This window comes from Dromiciops gliroides, chromosome 2 (assembly GCF_019393635.1).
Source record: "Dromiciops gliroides isolate mDroGli1 chromosome 2, mDroGli1.pri, whole genome shotgun sequence".
In the NCBI taxonomy this organism is placed as follows: Eukaryota; Metazoa; Chordata; class Mammalia; order Microbiotheria; family Microbiotheriidae; genus Dromiciops; species Dromiciops gliroides.
In genome coordinates this window covers 301,030,465-301,050,101 of record NC_057862.1, presented here as the reverse complement: position 1 = coordinate 301,050,101, position 19,637 = coordinate 301,030,465, and the positions used below count along the sequence as shown (strand labels likewise).

Below are 19,637 nucleotides of genomic sequence, written 5' to 3'. Positions count from 1 at the left end.
CATGAAGTATCAGTAGCACAAAGATAAAATCATTCTTCAGAAAGGAATACTAGAGCTTGGCAGCGTAGCAATGAGGAAAAAAATCATAAAAAGATACTTCATACAACCAATGGGCATTAATCATTTTGAAAAAGACAGTTCAAGATGTGAGATAGCTACACTGGTGACTGCACTTGTTTATTCAGTTAAGATATAGTCTCAGTAAGAAGATGGATATTAAATGCTCAAGCTAATAGACACATGGTTTAGGAGAGAACTCGTATGTGCTTCTTTCAGAGAAATATGAAGCTTATATAAAATGAGCAGACCCTCAAAAACTGATCTATGAATAGAACTTGCCCAGTATATTTTGAGATGGAAAATAATTGGGATTGTTAAGAACCCTGTTAGTTCAGGTGTTACTAAAAGAAAAAAAAACATATTTTGTTTGGAATGGGGCTAAGCAATATTCATTAAATGTCATCTCTCTTTTTCCTGTTGACTGCTTAATCCAACTTAAAGGCATTTTTCTCTATGAATCTTTTTTTCTGATCTTCCCAGTCAGAAATATTTTCTTCTTTAGCTAAACCACATTATTGTATTTATAGCTTTCCTAGGCACTTATGGTCTATTTTAGTTAGAATTAGCATTACAATTGTTTCTGTATTTGTTATGTAGATTAAGATTGAGAAAGGATGAGAAAGAATGTAGCCAGTGTAGGAGTCTTGGATAGATAAAGTATTAAGGAGCTAAGGAAATAGAGATTCCAGGGAAGAAAAAAAAAACAACTAAGTTTAGAGATCAAAAGGCATAGGGAGAAACACACATGCACACACACATACACACACACACACACACACATATTTGCTCAAATAAAGGGATTTTAACGTTCATGAGCATGGAAGCAAAGGATTTTTGACTGAAGGCAAGATCGAGAACTTGGAGTACTGGCAAAATAGACTCTGGCAACATTATTCACTAGGCTGACATCTTGGTTAGTATGATGCAACTATTTCTTAAGAGGATTTGACATATGGAAGTGAAATAAGCAGATTGAGTGCCATTTCAGAGCAAAAATGACCCTTATTGACACCATTTTTATGATCTGCTTGTTATCAAGAAGAAAAGAGCTGGTCAAACTATGCCTTATTCTTACATTACAAGAAGACACGCTGGCACAGATCATCAAGACTCAAATTGTAGGGAAAGCTTTGGTGCTGATGGCATTGTCCATTAATGCCAGAAAACCATGAGTGTCCAGGAAAGGGACTGAAGATATGAAGTTTTATTATGTGCTCATACTAGATCCTCACAGACCTGGAAACATCTCTCAAGTTTTAGGTTAGGATTTCATATCCTTTTATATCAATGATAATCTCAGCTCCAAGTCACACATTGATGTCTTACTATTAAGTTCAAGATAATCATAAAAAAGGACAACAACATTTAACCCCTAAGATGAGATTCAAAGAAATAAGAGGTTAAATTGAAAAACTACACTAAAATATTGAGAGAAATGTTGAAGTAGTTGGGATCATTGAAAGTTATTATTTGATAGGAAGCTTAAGAAATATTGCTTAATTCAGAAATTAATAAGAAAAATATTATTGCCATTTCAAATGATTTTGAAAAGGTGATAGGAATACTTATTGTGGAATAAGAAAAAAACACTTTTTATTTTTATGGCAGAAATTTAATATATAACTTAACTATACCAAAATGGAGTAATTAAAATAGTTGGAATTGACTATAACCATCATGAACAAATGCATTCTCCTGAAATATAATACAGAAAGAATACAAAAACATCTCAAGACCTAAATACATAAGTACATGTAGCAAACATATACATTTTGTCATAAAAGATAACTATAGGAGAAAATATGGAGCTATGAAGGAATACACCCAAGAATAAGCATCAAATATCACAATGAAAATGGAGACTTGAATGAACAATTTTAGAGTTCTGAAGATAGACAATATGATTAAATATGTATCTAACATATATAGTAGGAAATTTGCACTTCATATTATTTAATTAAAATTGACAAAAAATGGCATATGGAAAATGAAAGTGTATCAAAAATTCTAGATCCCAATAATCAGCAATAAAAGGCAGAAATCAAAAAGTTAACCTTTTGATAAAATGATAAATACAGAAAATAGAATAAAATGTAAAAAGCAGAATCAATTAAAAATTTTGCTACAAAGGCTTGAGAAACAAGTACTCTTCTGGCAACAGCTTCCCTAAAAGCAGCTATAAGGTATAATGTGACTGCTGTTCATGTCCTCTTGGTAGGATGGTGATCTAGGATTTCTATCTGTCATCTTCCTTTGATTTAGTTTGTCATGAACAGTTGACTGGATGGAGTGTTTCATGATTGTTGCTCCATGTGCTATTATCTCTTTTTTTTTAGTTCCACACAGAGAATTGGATTTATCAAATATCTCACTGATATGTAGTAACAGAGTTTGACCTCATACATAGATTTTAGTCTAGTTTCATTCCCATACACAGTGAAAGAATACTGTAGTGGCATTACAGGATGGGTTGGAAGGATTCAGAACACAGAATCAAGGAGATTATTTATAAGGTTATTGGAGTAGGCTAAGCAAAAGGAAATGGGTGCCTAAATTTTTGTGGTAGCAATGGGAATGTTGGAAAGGAAGATATGAATACAAAGTCCATTTTGTAGAATGAATTTTGAGCAAGACATCAAGGGAGAAGAAAGTGGGTATTTTAAATTTAACATAAGAAGAAATTAAAGTTTGAAGAGATGAGGGGACTAGCTTAAGAAAACACAGCTAATACATGGTAGATTGAGGACACCTATACCAGGTCTTCTTTGACTCTCCTCCAAACCTTGTATGAAGTGTCTACACTTAAAAGATCAATCAACTATTTTTTTTCCCATCACACACAAGCTTACTGGTGAAGTTGGCAGAGGAAGGAGTGGGCAACATAATATGCATGCACTCTGAAGGCCCAGACTTGCCTTGAGGATGTGGTGAGAATTAGAATAGAAGTCTCTCAAAATGGCAAATCACCTGAACTTCCAGATAGGGGATGCAGGCACATCAGCTACCTTTCCAATGCAGTACTCTGCCTTACCCAAGAATGTCTTTGTGGTGCTCAAAGGCCAGCCTTGTAAGATAGTTAAGATGTCCACCTCCAAGACTGGAAAGCATGGCCATGCCAAGGTTCATCTGGTTGGTATCGATATCTTTACTGGGAATAAATATGAAGATATCTGCCCTTAAACCCACAACATGGACATGCTCAATATCAAGAGAAATTATTTCCAGCTGATTGGGATTCAGGATGGCTACCTGTCACTGCTCCAGGACAGTGCAGAGGTGAGGGAGGACCTTCATTTACCTGAGGGAGACCTTGGCCAGGAGATTGAGCAGAAGTAAGATTTTGGAGAAGAGATCCTGATAACGGTGCTATCAGCCATGGCAGAGGAAGCAGCTGTTGCAATCAAGGCCGTGGCAGAGTAAGTGGCCCCCAGAGTGGGTATGGCTGCAGCAGCAATCAGCCCCTGAAGAGGTCTCGCCCCTCCTCCCCAGCCTGGTCAGTCTTTGGCCCCACCCTGGCTGGACTCCTACTCTTTCTTTGATGTTTTATTTTGTTTTTATTTTAGTTCCAGGAGCTCCTCCCACCCGACCCCTTTAGTACAGCCCTATCTCCCGCAATCCCTTGGACAAGATGGGGGCAGGGCCTTTGAAAAACTGCCCCCTTCTTTCTCTGACCTCACACTAGAGCCCTGGTGGAGGAGAGGGGATGGGGGCTCCTTGACATTTTTTTTCTTTTTTATTATTCAATCTGGAAGCAGAAAGCTGTGGATTCTGGATTCTGGCAAAAATCCTTTGCCCCCTCTCCCTACCTATCCTGTCTGGGCCCCTGGTTCGCCATACCTCACCTAGCACCACTCCCTCCTCCAACAAGGGACCAGACTCCCTCTGCCCTGCCCTCACATCTGTCTGTGTCTTTCCCAAAATCTCTTTAGTGGGAGAAGGGACAGGAGTGGAGAGGGGCTCTACTTCCCTCCTCAGGCATCCAGGAGGGCCCGTAGCACCCATGGGCCCCACCCCTCCTTGCAGTTTTCTCCCTGACACATTTGTTAAAAATCAAACCTGAATAAAACTATGTTTAATATGAAGAAAAAGATCAATCAATTAACAAGTATTTATTACTTAAGTACATACTTTGCACCAGGCATTGTTCCAGATTCTTGGGAATATTATAAAAGTGAAAAAGCCCCTGACTTCAAGGAGCTTAGATTACACACAGATACACACACACACACACACACACACACACACACACACATAATTCAAAATAATTTGTTTCTTTGGGGAAGCACTGAAATCTGGTGGAATTAGGAAAGACTTCAAAAAGAATGATGCTCCTGAGCTTCTTGAAGGAAAGGGGATATAGTTCTAATAAGTAGATGTATTGAAAGTATGTTCCAGACATGGGGCAAAGTCCATGCATTCCATGTAGTTGGAAAAAGTATGGGATGCAAAGAGGAAGAAGGGCAACTTGGCTAGAATCTAGAGTGTAATTTCAACAAGGCCAGAAAGGTAGGTTCAAACCAAATTGTCAAAGATTTTAAATGCCAAAGGATGTTATTTTTGTTCCTATAGGGAAAAGGGAGCCAGTGGAGTTTACTGACTATGGAGTTAACATTTTCATAACTATTCTTTAGGGAAAAATGCTTTAGAATGTATGGAAGGTGAACTAGAGAGGGGAGAAACTTGAGGCAATGACACTAATTAGGAGGCCCTTATAATCCTACTGAGGAATTAGGAGGGCCTGAACTAGAGTGTTGGCATTGTGAGTAGAAAGAAGGGGACAGTTCCCAAGATATTGTATAGGTACAAACAAGATTAGATTGGACATGTGGGGTGATAGCAAACTATTGACAGTGGAATCAGGGTTATGGACATGGGTAGCTAGAAAGATTGTGATGTCCTCAAGAGTAATAGGGAAATCTAGAACAGGGATAGGTTTTGTGGAAAGATAAATTTGATTTTAGACATATTGAGTTTAAGATGCCTTCAGAACATTCAGTTTGAAGCTGTTGGTCATGTGAGACTAGAGTTCAGAGAAGAAATTAGGAATAGGAAGCTGAATTGCAAGTAACCTGCATAAGGACAACCTGTTTCTACCAAGTGATCAAAATCTCTCCTGAAATTCTTCATTTCATTTTTGGCTTTTCCTTTGAATTTTTTCATGGTCCCTTTTATTGAAATAATTGTTTGTGTGTGTGTGTGTGTGTGTGTGTGTGTGTGTGTGTGTGTGTCAGTTGGGGTTAAGTGACTTGCCCAGGGTCACACAGCTAGTAAGTGTCAAGGTGTCTGAGGCTGGATTTGAATTCAGGTCCTCTTGACTCCAGGGCCGGTGCACTATCCACTGTGCAATCTAGCTGCCCCTATTGAAGTAATTTATGTATATATTCAATTATAAGACCCACGGTGTTTTGCACACAAGCAAAAGACTTAGATATTCCACAAACATTACATCCTGAATAGTTAGGAGCAGGCAGCAATGTGTTATAACTTAAAACTAGTATTTATAAGGATGTGTATGTTCACAGAGAATGGGAGGCATGCAAGGATGCCAAAAATTCAGGATTTAGCCATAAATCCCTTGAGTGGTGTCCTACCCCAAAAGCTTATTTTAATATAAAGCCAAGTGTCCAATTTCTCAACTCTGATCTCAGGCTGCTTCTCCTTTAGGCTCCCCATGTTCCCAAAGGAGTTCCCATTTTGATTTTAAGACATCTAGTAAGAATATGCATGGCAGCCCCAGTGATGTTAGAATAAACTCCACTGGATCAGTGAAAGTAGAGACAGAAAGGTTTATACAAACTTTTCAGCATGCCTGACGGCTGGCAGTCCTTTATTAATGACACTGTCAAACTTTGTATTGTGCTCAGATTGGCGAAGGGAAGCTCCGTGCACACCGAATGTAATTCAGGAACCAATAAAAGTTGATTACATACATATGAGGCGTCTGGGCCAGGGGTAGGATTGTTGGATGGCTTACAAAGAAAGTGTCATGTTTCATCTTCTGTGTGGAGTTTATGGGATGCCTGCATGAAGCCACAGACATTTATAGAGTCCCTTTCACTAAACATCATGTAAACAGAATCATGTTCTTATTCAAAAGTACATGTGCAAGATCATAGTTCAGAAGGAGGGCTCTATTTCAGCATATCATCTCTTACTCCAACTGCAGATCCTTGACAGAAATTAAGTGATTAATTAATAGGCACAAGAGGTCATCTTTAACCACTTTCAATGAAGAAATGTCCTTTATATTCAATGATTGAAGACTAGTCAGATGGGTGGATGGATGATTATAAGGGAAAGATCCTATGCAAGAAATTAACCATTTCACCAAGGACATTTAGATACATAATTCAATTTATTTATCAGCATTAGAGTATTAGTTGGTAAGGGCATGGACTTCTACAATGAATGGGAGCAACTTGGTACTAAACCTGTTTTCCCTTAGAGAACTTTGCCCAGAGCAGAAATAGCCAAGAATTATTCTAACTAGCACTGAAATGCAGCCACCTCTGGGTAAATACATGGCAGCTGTTCAACAGCCATACGACACAGCTGTTTTGGAACAGGAAATGAGGGAGACCCTATCCAGTGAAAACTACAGGGAGTTTTTGGTGAGCAGAATGCAATTACTCCAACTGGAAATTTGCCAGGCTGCAATGGTAAACACCCTGACTGTTGGAAAAGTACCATGAGACCATCTCCCACATAGGGTTTCTTAAACAGATGATAGAATGAGAATATAATTATGATCATCTTAATCACTGTATGATAATTATGATAATGTTAATAACAATAGCATTTTTCATTAAGGGCTTTCTCTTTTCCTTGGGGAGGAGAGAGAACAAAAGTACACAAAATATGGAATTATTTTTTTCTTTTAAAGTCACACCATTATCATCATCATAACCATTAACAAATACTTATTAGATACCTACTGTGTGATTAATAGTAGGTACAAGGGGATTAAACATGTGTAGAATTCAATTCTTGCCTTCAAGAATATTCCAATGTATTGTTATGGCCCTCTTTTTTGTTATTTCTAGTTTATCTCTTCACATAACTTCCTTAATATTCATAATTAAGAATGCCATTCTACTCAAGAACTTTTGGTGATACTACATTCCCTACTGAAACAAACAAATAAATGAATAAATAAAAAATATAGGCATATTTCCTTTTACATATATCATCTATCTATTTATTATCTATCTATATGTGTATATATGTATATATATATATATATATATGCATGTTTGTGTGTACATATGTATATGTAAAAGGGAGCCATTGGAGTTTACTTACTATGCAGTTAACATTTACATATTTATGCTTTAGGGAAAAATACTTTAGAAAATTTTGGGGGCAGCTAAGTGGCACAGTGAATAAAGCACTATCTCTGGATTCAGGAGGACCTGAGTTCAAATCTGGCCTCAGACACTTGACACTTGCCGCTGTTTGACCCTAGGCAAGTCACTTAACCCTCATTGCCCCACAAAAAAAAAAGAAAAGAAAAGAAAAAAGAAAATATATGGAGGGTGAATTAGAGAGGGGAGAAACTTGAGGCAATGCCACTAATTAGGAGGATTTTATAATCCTAGTGAGGAATTATGAGGGCCTGAACTAGAGTGTTGGCATTTTGAGTATATAAGATAGAGATAGAAGAAGATATATACATACACATACACTCTAGTATACGTATTTATGTATATATATAGTATCTATCTATCCATCTATATACTTTTTTGGGGGGCAATGAGGGTTAAGTGACTTGCCCAGGGTCACACAGCTAGTAAGTGTCAAGTGTCTGAGGCCAGATTTGAACTCAGGTCCTCCTGAATCCATGGATGGTGCTTTATCCACTATGCCACCTAGCTGCCCCTATCTGCATACTTCTAATTCTGACTTCACAATGCTTCAGTCATCCTTTCCAGTGTTATCATCTTCTATTCCCCTTTATATTTTCTAACTTCCTGTCAAACTATATTATCCTCCATATCCTGTTTTCATCCTATCCTCTCTCATCATCCGTCATACCTCCGTATTACAACTCATCTATTTTGCATGCCTGATATAATTTTTTCTCACCAGTGTTAGGAGCAATAGCTATTACAAATATGGATGGGACACATGTCTAACAGACTGGAAGCTTCTTTCCACATAAGTGGATTTTTACCTAAAAAGTCAATTAAACTGTTTTAAAAACTAAATTGTTAGGAAGCTAAGTAGGTGAATAGAATTTATAGACCTCTGGAGACAACTGAATGGGGATAGAAAGGAATATACCTTTCTCTCAGTGTTACATGGCACATACACAAAAATTGACCATATATGAGGGAATAAAAACCTCACAGTCAGATGTAGAAAGGCAGAAATAGTAAATGCATCTTTTTCAGATAATGATGCAATAAGAATTATGAGTAATAAAGGGCCATGGAATGATAGACCAAAAATGTATTGGAAACTAAATAATGTCATCCTAAAGAATGAGTGGGTCAAATAACAAATCATAGAAACAATCAGTAACTTCATCCTAGAGAATGGCAATAATGAGACAATATATCAAAACTTATGGAATGCAGCCAAAGCAGTTCTTTGGGGAAATTTTATATCTCTAAATGCCTACATGAATAAAATAGAAAAAGAAGAGGTCAAGTGTGCAACTAAAAGAGATAGATAAAGAACAAATTAAAAATTCCCAATTGAACACCAAATTGGATATTCTGAAAATTAAAGGTAAGATTAATAAAATTAAAAATAAGAAAACTATAGGATTAATAAAAAAAACTAAGAACCAGTTCTATGAAAACCAATAAGATACATAAACCTTTGGTTAATCTGGTTTAAAAAAAACAAGAAAGACGAAATCCATATTGCCAGGATAAAAGCAGTAATTAGGACCTATTTTGGCCAACTGTATGGCAATAAATTTGACAATCTATATGAAATGGATGAATATTTGCAAAAATACAAATAGCCAGATTAACAGAAGAGGCCCTGACTGTTCAGGAAAGTTTTCATGGAGAATAGTTTTAGCTGGGTCAAGAAGCAAAAAGATTTTAGGGAAGTGAAGAAAAGTAGAGAAAACCTTTTGAAGTGGAAAAAAAAATCTATAAGCAGAAGGAAGGAAACAGGATCAAGGAGGGTGTGTTTAGGCAACAATTAAGATACCAGTTGAGTAATGGAAGATATCAAATTGGTACATAGATTAACAACAGAATCAGATTTCATAACTTTTTTTAAACATTTATAAAGTGCTTTCCTTATAATGACCTTATGAGGTTAATAATCAAAATGTTATCTCCAGCACTTTATAAATGAGGAACCTGAATTTTAGAGAAGTTTAGTGACTCTTCCATCATTGCATAGAAAATAATGATGGAGGCGCAATTTGAAGCTATGTTTATGGACTCCAAAGCTCACTTTCTACTACACCAGGATATTTTGAGGCAAGATTTTGGTGGGTCAAAAAAAGCAGATTAAGCAACTTTAAATAAAACACAATTTTTAAAATATCAGTAGATGAAACAGAATCATTGTGCTCAATCAATTATAGTCAACAGGTCCTTATACTCAGTATTAATTTTTGGCATTTACTGTGCCAGACTAAAGAAAAATCCTTAGTTTTACACATTGTAACACTTTTTAGCATCCTGGTTTAAAATTATTTATGATGTAATTCTGAAATTGGAGCCATTAGAAATTTCAAATATGACTAGTGATTAGGAAAATATTTTTGATGATGACAAAGAGCTTAAAAATGTAGATGTACAGGGGCAGCTAGGTGGTGCAATGGATAGAGCACTGGCCCTGGATTCAGGAGGACCTGAGTTCAAATCTAGCCTCAGACACTTGACACTAGCTGTGTGACCTTGGGCAAGTCACTTAACCCCAATTGCCTCACCAAAAAAAAAAAAATTCCAAAAAAAAAAAAAATGTAGATGTACTATTGAATAACCTATTGAGATAACCTTAGCTTGTAAATTACATGTGGGAATGTACTCAGAAATAAATAACAAGAAAAAAAGAGCTATTATGAAACAATTTCATGAAGGATAACAGAATGGTATAAAAAGAGTTCTATAGTTAAAGGCAGGAGATCTGAGTTTTAGTCCTGACTTTTTAGCTAGCAACACAAAACAAGATACCTCTCTGAAATTCAATTTTTCATTTGTAAAATGGGGCTAATCATCATCATCCTGATAATCCCCACCCCTTCCTTAACATCATCTTATGAAGTTGTTGTAAGGCTGTATATAAAGCAATTTGAAAAATTCAAAGAGGTACATATAAGTGCCAGCTAACAACTTTGTTAAATTAAATTTCTTGAGGCAAAGGCAATGTAATAAAGAGACTTCTAGAATGCTGGAAAGAACATTTCACATGGGATTTAGGGTAATTTTCCCTGACAATCTCTTGGAAGATGATGTCTAAGCTCGTCTTTTGATCATGGTTTTCAGGTTGTCCAATAATTTTCAAATTATCTCTCCTGGAGGATCTCTTTTCCAGGGCAGCAATATTTCCAAGAACATATTTCACATTGCCCTCTATTTTTTTATTCATTTGGAATTGCTTTATTATGTTCTGGTTTCTCATAAAGTAACTAGCTTCCATTTGTTCAATCCTAATTGGTTTTTTGTTTGTTTGTTTTGTTTTGTTTTTGTAGGGCAGTGAGGGTTAAGTGACTTGCCCAGGATCACACAGCTAGTAAGTGTCAAGTGTCTGAGGCCGGATTTGAACTTAGATCCCCCTGAATCCAAGGCTGGTGCTTTATCCCCTGTGCTACCTAACTGCCCCCTCAATCCTAATCCATAGGCAATTATTTTTTTCAGAGAGCTTTTCCATTTGGCCTTTCAAGCTGTTGATTTTTTTTAAATGACTTTCCTGCATCACTCTCATTTCTCTTTCCATTTTTTCCTCTACTTTTCTTACTTTATATTCTTATTTTATATTTATATTTTTTGTTGGTGAGGCAATTGACTTGCCCAGGGTCATACAGCTAATAAGTGTTAAGTGTCTGAGGCCAGATTTGAACTCAGGTCCTCCTGAATCCAGGGCCAGTGCTCTATCCATTGTGCCACCTAGGTGCCCCCTTAAAGTACCTTTTCAGTCCCTCTGTGACCTGAGACCAATTCATATTTTTCTTGGAAGCTTTGGATATAGGAACCCTGACATTGCTATCCTCTTCTGAGGGTGTACCTCAATCATCCTTGTCACTAAAGAAACTTTCTATGGTCTGCCTCTTTCTTTGTCTGTTCATCTTGCCTGTCTTTTACTTGACTTTACTCCTTCTTAAAGTGGGGCACTGCTTCCAGGCTGCACTGTCCCAAGCTTCAGGGGGTCCCAGGTGGTACAGCTTAAGGAAAGGCATGTTCTTCACTCACCTGTCCTGTGCTCATCTGAAAAAAACAAACAAACAAACAAAAAAACCACGGGCCTACTTGCTCTTCAACCTGAAAACAAAATTTTTGTTTTTCTGGGTTGATAGCGCAGGTGAGCCTGTGCCTCTCTCTCACCTGGGCTGCTGCCACTCAAGGCTGCTTCCTGGTTCCCAGAATGGGTAAAATAAATGAGTTCTGCCTCAGAGCCAGCAGTGACCCCTTTAATCACTCCCCAGACAACCACTCAGCCCTCTCATCAGATTGTGAGCTTAGTTGAAGAAGATGCTGACACTGCAGCCAATTCACAGGATCTGGAGGTCTCTTTCTATGGTGCAGCCTTCCTGGGGCTGGATCTGTGTTGGCTGGACCTAAGGGTTGGGTTCCACTCCCACCCCAGCACAATGGACCCCTGATGCTGGCCTTCTAAGCTGTCTTTGGCTGGAAGATAATCTCACCCCATCCTTTTGTGGATTCTGCTGCTCCAGGTATTGTCTTATGGCATTATTTGAAAGGATTTGGAGGGATTTGGGGGTGAGGTCTAAGGAGTTACAGCCTGTCCTCCACTGTCTTGGCTCTGCTCAGGAAGTCCTCATATGGGATTTAAAAACCTGGCTTCACATTCTACATCTGCAGCTGCTTATTAGCTCTCTGACCTGGGGAGAATCATTTTACCTCTCATATTCTAATTTTCATTATCTATATATTTCATTATATCACAAAACAAGATGATTGCTTCCATTATAAAAATATTCAGACTCATTGGATAATGTTTTGAAAATGATTTTATTTAGTGGCCCCACCAAATGACCATCACAATACAACTTTATAGTTTGAACAATTAATTGACCTTTAGATAACAAGAGTTTAAGTGCTTCACAAAAATTATCTCATTTGAACCCCAAAACAAATGCTTAAAGGCACTGCATGTATTGTGCTACTGTGCAAAGGAAGAAATTGTCACTCAGAGAAGAAAAGTGATTAACTTATGGTCATATAGGAAAAATGTGGTACTGTTTGTTTTGTACCCATGCCATCACATCTCTATGTGCAGAATTATATCTTCAATATTTATGACCTTCAAATTAAAACTAACAAAAAATTTTAGATTCGGCTTAACCCTCCAAATTTAAAGGGCAAATGATTCAAACTATTCATAGATTTCAGATTGCCCAATGATAATGCCATTTTTTTTTTTGCAGAGAATAAAAAAAATCAAGAAACTACGTTCTGAATATCCATCTGTAACACGTGCTCTAAAGTTCAGATTCACTCCCACTCCCACTAAGTAGGCTCCCTAGAACATGGTTTAGAGTTAGCCCTAAAAGAATGGGGGGTGATGTTTTGTTTTGTTTTGTTTTGCTCTAGATCAATAGCACTCACCTGTGCAGTTCCCATGAGGATTATGAATTGATATCAATTGATTAGCCAGACATAATTGGCTATTACAAAGGACTGTTTACTAAGATCATAAATAACACTTCCTCAATAATCTATGCTACATTATCCAACAATAATATTCAGAATCCAGGGACAAGTGAGCAAACATATTATCAAAATTCACAACTCCTGAAAGCTCTTTTGATGAAGTCCTCAAAACAATCCTCTTAGATGCTATGTTGCTCTTTTGCCAGGATCTTTGTAGAGTCTTGAATTCTATAGAAACAAGAGTCCTTGGTGTCCAATGCAGATATTACCATCAGTTCTGATGAGAAGATGAGATGTCTAAAACTCCTTTAACCCATGAAAAATCTCAATTTCTTTTTCTGATCAAAGTGATGAGTGTGAGGGAGGATGAAGAGGAAAATTAGACAAAATCAAGATCTAGTCTTCTCCTCCCTCCTACTAAATTGCTTCTCATAGGTTTAGCTAGAACACACAATCCTTTTCACTTTCTTGAATCTTTCAGATTTTTAATTAGCTCTCTGCTTTAATATAGGTACCACAGAGATACTGAGTTTCCTCACATAATCTAAAAATTTTTCCTATGTAATATGATTCTAGTTGATCAAGGACTTTTTCCAAACATAGTTTAAAAGTTATGGTTTATTTGTTCATTGAGATAGTGACTCATTTGGTTAAGGTATCAAAGTTATGTCTCTCTCTCTGTCTGTCTATCTATCTATCTATCTATCTATCTATCTATCTCTATCTCCATCTCTACATCTCCATTAACATTGATATATAGATATACATACACAAATGGTATAAAATTTAGTACATGTATAGTTTTTTATATGTTTAATATTAAATATTAACTATAATATTAAACAGTTTAAATATTATTAATTTTACTGTTACATAAAGTGTTTGATATCAAATATCATATTAATATCTATATTTGCACATATTTATATTTATACTTGTATGTGTATATATGTAATGATTCAAACTAGTCATATATATATATATGTAATTTTAAAAATTTCCTTAAAGTGGAGTGATGACTGATTTTCTCAATCAACCTCTACTCTTCCATAGTCATCTTTTCAAAATCAGAAAGCAAAGCAAAGATTCTTTATAAATATCTTTGACTTTTAAAATCTTTCATTTCCTAGTATAACCTATCTTTTCAGTCTTCATATACATTTCTTTCTACACTATATTATTTTTTTTCATGGCAAAACATATCTATTTCTTTATTTCTCTCATAAACAGCATTCAATTTCTTACTGGGAAAAAATTCTAGAATTTAAATACCTCTTCGGCACATTATATACCACAATCTGTATATATTATTTACATCTCTCAAATAAAATATGTTATGAATTATTCTGACATTCATTTTCCCCTCTTAAAATCAAAACAATGTACTGGTATAACTTAAGATAATAATTATTAGCAACTACAAACCAAAGTAAGATTGGCACAGTTAGCTTACAATTTCTCATAATGCATTTCATATTTTACCAAAAATATGGAACGCTTCACGAATTTGCGTGTCATCTTTGCGCAGGAGCCATGCTAATCTTCTCTGTATCATTCCAATTTTAGTATATGTGCTGTTGAAGCCAGTACCACACTCTATATTCTAGGCAAACTTCCCTTACCTATGTTCCTCATTCATTAATTCTAACACTTGCCTTTGTGCCTCTGATCTGGCTGTCACTTATGCCAAGAATGTACACCTTCCTCATTTTTATCTCACAGATTCCCTCTTTTTTCCCCAAAACTAATCTCTAGCACCACATTCTATATACTTTCCTGAATCCCTCTGCTCACTAGTGCACTTCCTTACCAACAATGTTGTGACTATGTTCTAGTTATCCTGTAAATGTTTATTTGTATATTCATGTGTATTTATATGTTTTCTCCCTGGATAGAGTGTAAGCTTTTTCTTTTTTTTCCTAGGGGAGTGAGGCAATTGGGGTTAAGTGATGTGCCCAGGGTCACAAAGCTAGTAAGTGTGAAGTATTTGAGGTTGGATTTAGAATGTAAGCTTCTTGAAAGCAGGAATTGTTTAAATTTTTTTGTTTGATTTTGAATGACAGAAGAATAGCACAGTGGAGTACACCTATAAATTGTAGATATGTGGTAAATGTCTTCTTGTTGGCTAATTGATTAATAATACAAATAATTCCTCAGAGAATCAGTGATTTGAAACCTTTATTTGTTTGTAAAAGCCCATCCTCCCATTACTATCATCACCCTCACCGCCATCATCATTGTCATCATTGTTATCATCATCATTGTTTGATGGACACATGATACATATGACATTTCTTCTAATTGAATGTATATTTGTATAACATTTGACATTCATGATCACACACATGCTATAGAAGTATCTGGAGAGACTTAAAATATTCCCCCAATGCAAAAGAGAGAAACACAACTATAGATTTTTCAGTGTTGTGCCTAGACTGAGTAATAGGTTTTTGGTTAAGAGTGGATCACATCTGAATAGCACTTTGCAAAGTGCTTTCTCACAATAGTGGTGAGTTAAGTAGTTCAGATAGAGATCTTCCACTTTTAAATATTTCTTACTCTGTATTGGTGATTTCCTTAATGAAGAAAAGAACTATTGGCGTATAAATTTCCTCTATAAATGCAGACAAGAAATTCACCTCCAATTCATACTTTTAGAGTTGCCTTGGGCACATAAAGCTTAAGTGAAATTATGAATGTTACCAAGCTAGTAGTAGTTTGGATGCAGGACTTGAAACAGGTCTTCTTGACTCCATGTTTTGCCATTTATTCAATATACCATATAAACCCTCCTCATTATTTTATCATTGAACAAATGAAGCTTTGTTAACTTGGCCAAAATAATACAATTAGCAAATGGCAAAATTAAGACCTGTATCCATATCTTCTAACTCCAAACTCAGCATTTCTTTTTGATTGAAGCATATGTTTTCTAGCTCTTTGATAGGCTAAAAGCTGAAATATTATTGATATCTCTTTATTCTTATTCTAATTTGGTTTGTTAATCCCTCTTTTAAAATAAACCAGATAAAATCTTATGTGATTCTGTTCTTTGTTTAGAATAACCATACAATGATCCATCCACCCTTAGGTGGTCATGGTATCATAAACTGATGGAATTTTACCCAATATTGTATTTTATGGGTTGAATGTAATGTAGCAGAAACAATATTTACTTTAGAGTTAGAGTACAGAGGTTCTAATCTTGGCTTTATTGCTACTATCTGTATGAAATTGAACAAATCACAACTTTTCTAGGCTTTGATTCCCTTACCTGTATAATGAGCAGGTTAGACTATAAAATTACCTATGCCTTAATAAGTCCATCCCAAATAAAAGGGAATGTTTAAGGAATTATTTAAATTATTCTATCTCTAAACATTATTCAATAGATCTTTATATCTTGAGATTTTGATTTTGGCTTAAATTATATCAACTCTCTATTTCCCTTTGCATTGATGTATACTATTTTATAGATTGTAAATGAATGTGTGAAAATTTACAAGGTTCTTCTTGCCTCTCTTGTTACTTGTATGTTATTCAATGGAGTTGTTAAAAAGGGAAAAGAGATGGGATAATAAAAAAGGAAGAAAAGGAAACAGAATGATAAAAAGAAATATTAATTGAAACAATCTATTTTAATTTACAGCCCTTTCTATACACAAAAACTGGTGTGGAGATAGGGGCAGGAATAGAAGTTGTGAAAACAACCAGTGACTGAATTCAACTATTATCTGCCTCCCCTAAATGCATAGATATAGACTTATAGACACCTCTTCTTCTGATGCCTATGCATTAATTTTTCTTAAACACATTATTTTAATTTCTTCCACTTTATTTTATTCATTGTCATCTTCTAGAACACTCCTATGTTGTTTATCTTTAGAGTAGGTACACCAAATTCTTTCAGCTTCATTAGAAATGGAAGAAATAAATTATTCCCACATTTGAAAATGAATGACTTGATATTAAAGGACAATATCTCATCAGCAAAACTTTAAGATTTTATATATAGAGATAAATAGATATAGAGATTTACACACACATACTATATATATATACTTGTCACAAAGAGTTTTTTTTTCTTTATTTAGCATTTTATTTTCCCAAGTTACTTGTAAAAAAATTTTGAGGCTGTTTTTAAAACTTTGAGTTCCAAATCCTTTCCCTGCCTCCCTCACACTCCCTTCCCTTGAGAAGGCAAACAAATGATTATATATATATGTATATATATATACACACACATATATATACATACACACACATGTATGTATATACACACATATATGTGTGTGTATATATATGTGTGTATATGTATATATATAGATATGTTAGTCATGCAAAAACATTCCCACATTAGTCATGCTGTGAAAGAAAACAGACAAAAAAATCAAGAAAAAAAAAGAAAGGAAACAATTCTGCTTCAATCCATATTCAGAAACCATTTTTTTCTGGGAATGGATAGCATTTTTCATCATAAGTCCTTCAGAGTTGTCTTGGATCATTTTATTACTAAGAATAGCTAAGTCATTCACATCTGATTATCTTACATTATTACTGTTACTTTGTACACAGTACATTTCATTTTGCATCAGCTCATATAAGTGTTTCCAGGCTTTTCTGAGAGCACTCTGCTCATCATTTCTGATAGCAAAATAATAGTCTATCATAATCACATATCACAATTTTTTCAGCCATTCCCCAACTGAAAGGCATCCCCTCAATTTCCAATTCTTTTTTTTTTAATTTGTTTGTTAGTTTTTGTTTTTTGGCAGGGAAATGAGGGTTAAGTGAATTGCCCAGGGTCACACAGCTAGTAAGTGTCAAGTGTCTGAGGTCAGATTTGAACCCAGGTACTCCTGAATCCAGGGCCAGTGCTTTATCCACTGCTCCACCTAGTTGCCACCCAATTTCCAATTCTTTACCAACAGAAAGGAAATAGATGATATACATCTTTTTGCACCTATAGGTCCTTTTCCTTTTAAAAAAGGCTCCTTTTGGATACAGGCCTAGTAGTTGTATTCCTTATGGAATTGTTGAATCAGTTTACAACTGTGATGAAATAATGGGATTTAGCAGATACTCAAAGACCCACCTGGAGATTAATCTATACTGATTGAATCAAGTGAGAGTGATTGACTGCTAATTAAGCCTACTCAAGTTAATTGGATTGTAATCACACCTGGCTATCCCTTAAGAAGGTATTGTTCTCAGAAACTAGACTGTGAACTCAACTTGAGAACACATTCAAAGACAATGGATTTGGATGATGCCAACCAATCACCTTGAAGCAGTGTGTAAGGACCGCCTCTGTTCCAGATGTATAAAAAAGCTTCCACAAACAGCTTGCAAAGGGTTCCTGATTAAAGCAGGCTCGTGGAGGAGGACTTCAGGAAGAACCCAACCAGGCTGAAACTCTAGGCGAGACTGGAGATGAAGCTTCTGATTTAAGGTGACCACAATTTAGATTTTAAACATCACACAACCCCACCAACAGTGCATTAATGTCTCATTTTTCCCACATCCCCTCCAATATTTGTCATTTTCCTCTTCTATTCTATTAGCCAATGTAATAGGTATGAGATAGTATCCCACAATTGTTTTGATTTTCTTCTCTCCAATCATTAGTGAGTTCGAACATTTTTTCGTATGGTTATAGATAACTTTCATTATTTCATCTGAAAACTTCATATCTGTTGATCATTTATCAATTGGGTAATGACTGTTATTTTTATAAATTTGACTCAGTTTGCTATATGTTTAAGAAATGAGGCCTTTATCAGAAAAATGTTCCAATTTTTCACAATTATTCTTGCTAATTGTATTTCCCTCCATCTTATCACCCCCCACCATTTATTCTATTCTCTTTCTCCTTTCACCATGTCCCTGCTCAAAAGTGATTTGCTTCTGACTACCCCTTCCCCAATTTGCTATCCCTTATATCACACATATCCCCATTGCATCCCCTTCTTTTCCTACTTTGCTACAGGGTAAGATAGACTTCTATACTCAATTGAGTGTATATGTTATTCACTCTTTTAGCCAGTTCTGATGAGAGTAAAGTTCTCTCACTCCCCTTTACCTTCCCCAGATTTCCCTCCACTGTATAAGCTTTTTTTTTGCTTCTTTTATGAGATAATTTAACCAATTCTACCTCTCCTTCTCCTTTCTCACAGTACATTTGTCTCTCACCCATTAAATTTCACATTTTTAGATATTATCTTTTCACATTCATCTCATACCTGTGCACTCTGTATATATATATACTCATTTCAACTACTCTAATAATGAGAAAGATCTTAACAGTTACTAGTATCTTCTTCCCATGTAGGAATGTAAACAGTTTAACCTTTGAAAATCCCTTATGATTTCCTTTTCTTGTTTACCTTTTAATGATTCTCTTAAGTCTTATATTTGAAAGTCAAATTTTCTATTCAGTTCGGGTCTTTTCATCACAAATGCCTGAAAGTCCTCCTTTTCATTGAATGCCTATTTTTGCCGCTGTAAGCTTATGCTAAGTTTTTTTGAGTAGATGATTCTTGGTTTCAATCCCAGTTCCTTTGCCCTCTTGAATGTCATATTCTAAATTCTCTGATCCTTTATTATACTAAGTGCTTACTCTTGTGTGATCCTGACTGTGGTTCCATGATAATTTTTTTTTTTCCTGGCTGCTTGCAATATTTTCTCCTTGAAATAGGAGCTCTGGAATTTGGCTCTAATGTTCCTGGGAGTTTTCATTTTGAAATCTCTTTCAGAATGTGATTGGTGAATTCT

At 35.6% G+C, this 19,637-nt stretch overlaps 1 non-coding gene and 1 pseudogene across 1 annotated transcript; one reads left to right on the top strand and one right to left on the bottom strand.

The window, feature by feature from the left end:
• Positions 1-3,000: 3,000 nt before the first annotated feature.
• LOC122743202 lies at positions 3,001-3,480 on the top strand (annotated as a pseudogene).
• Positions 3,481-14,346: 10,866 nt separating this feature from the next.
• Positions 14,347-14,453, bottom strand: LOC122744820. Its single transcript, XR_006355163.1, has one exon. It is a non-coding gene; the product is annotated as a U6 spliceosomal RNA (small nuclear RNA).
• Positions 14,454-19,637: the final 5,184 nt, after the last annotated feature.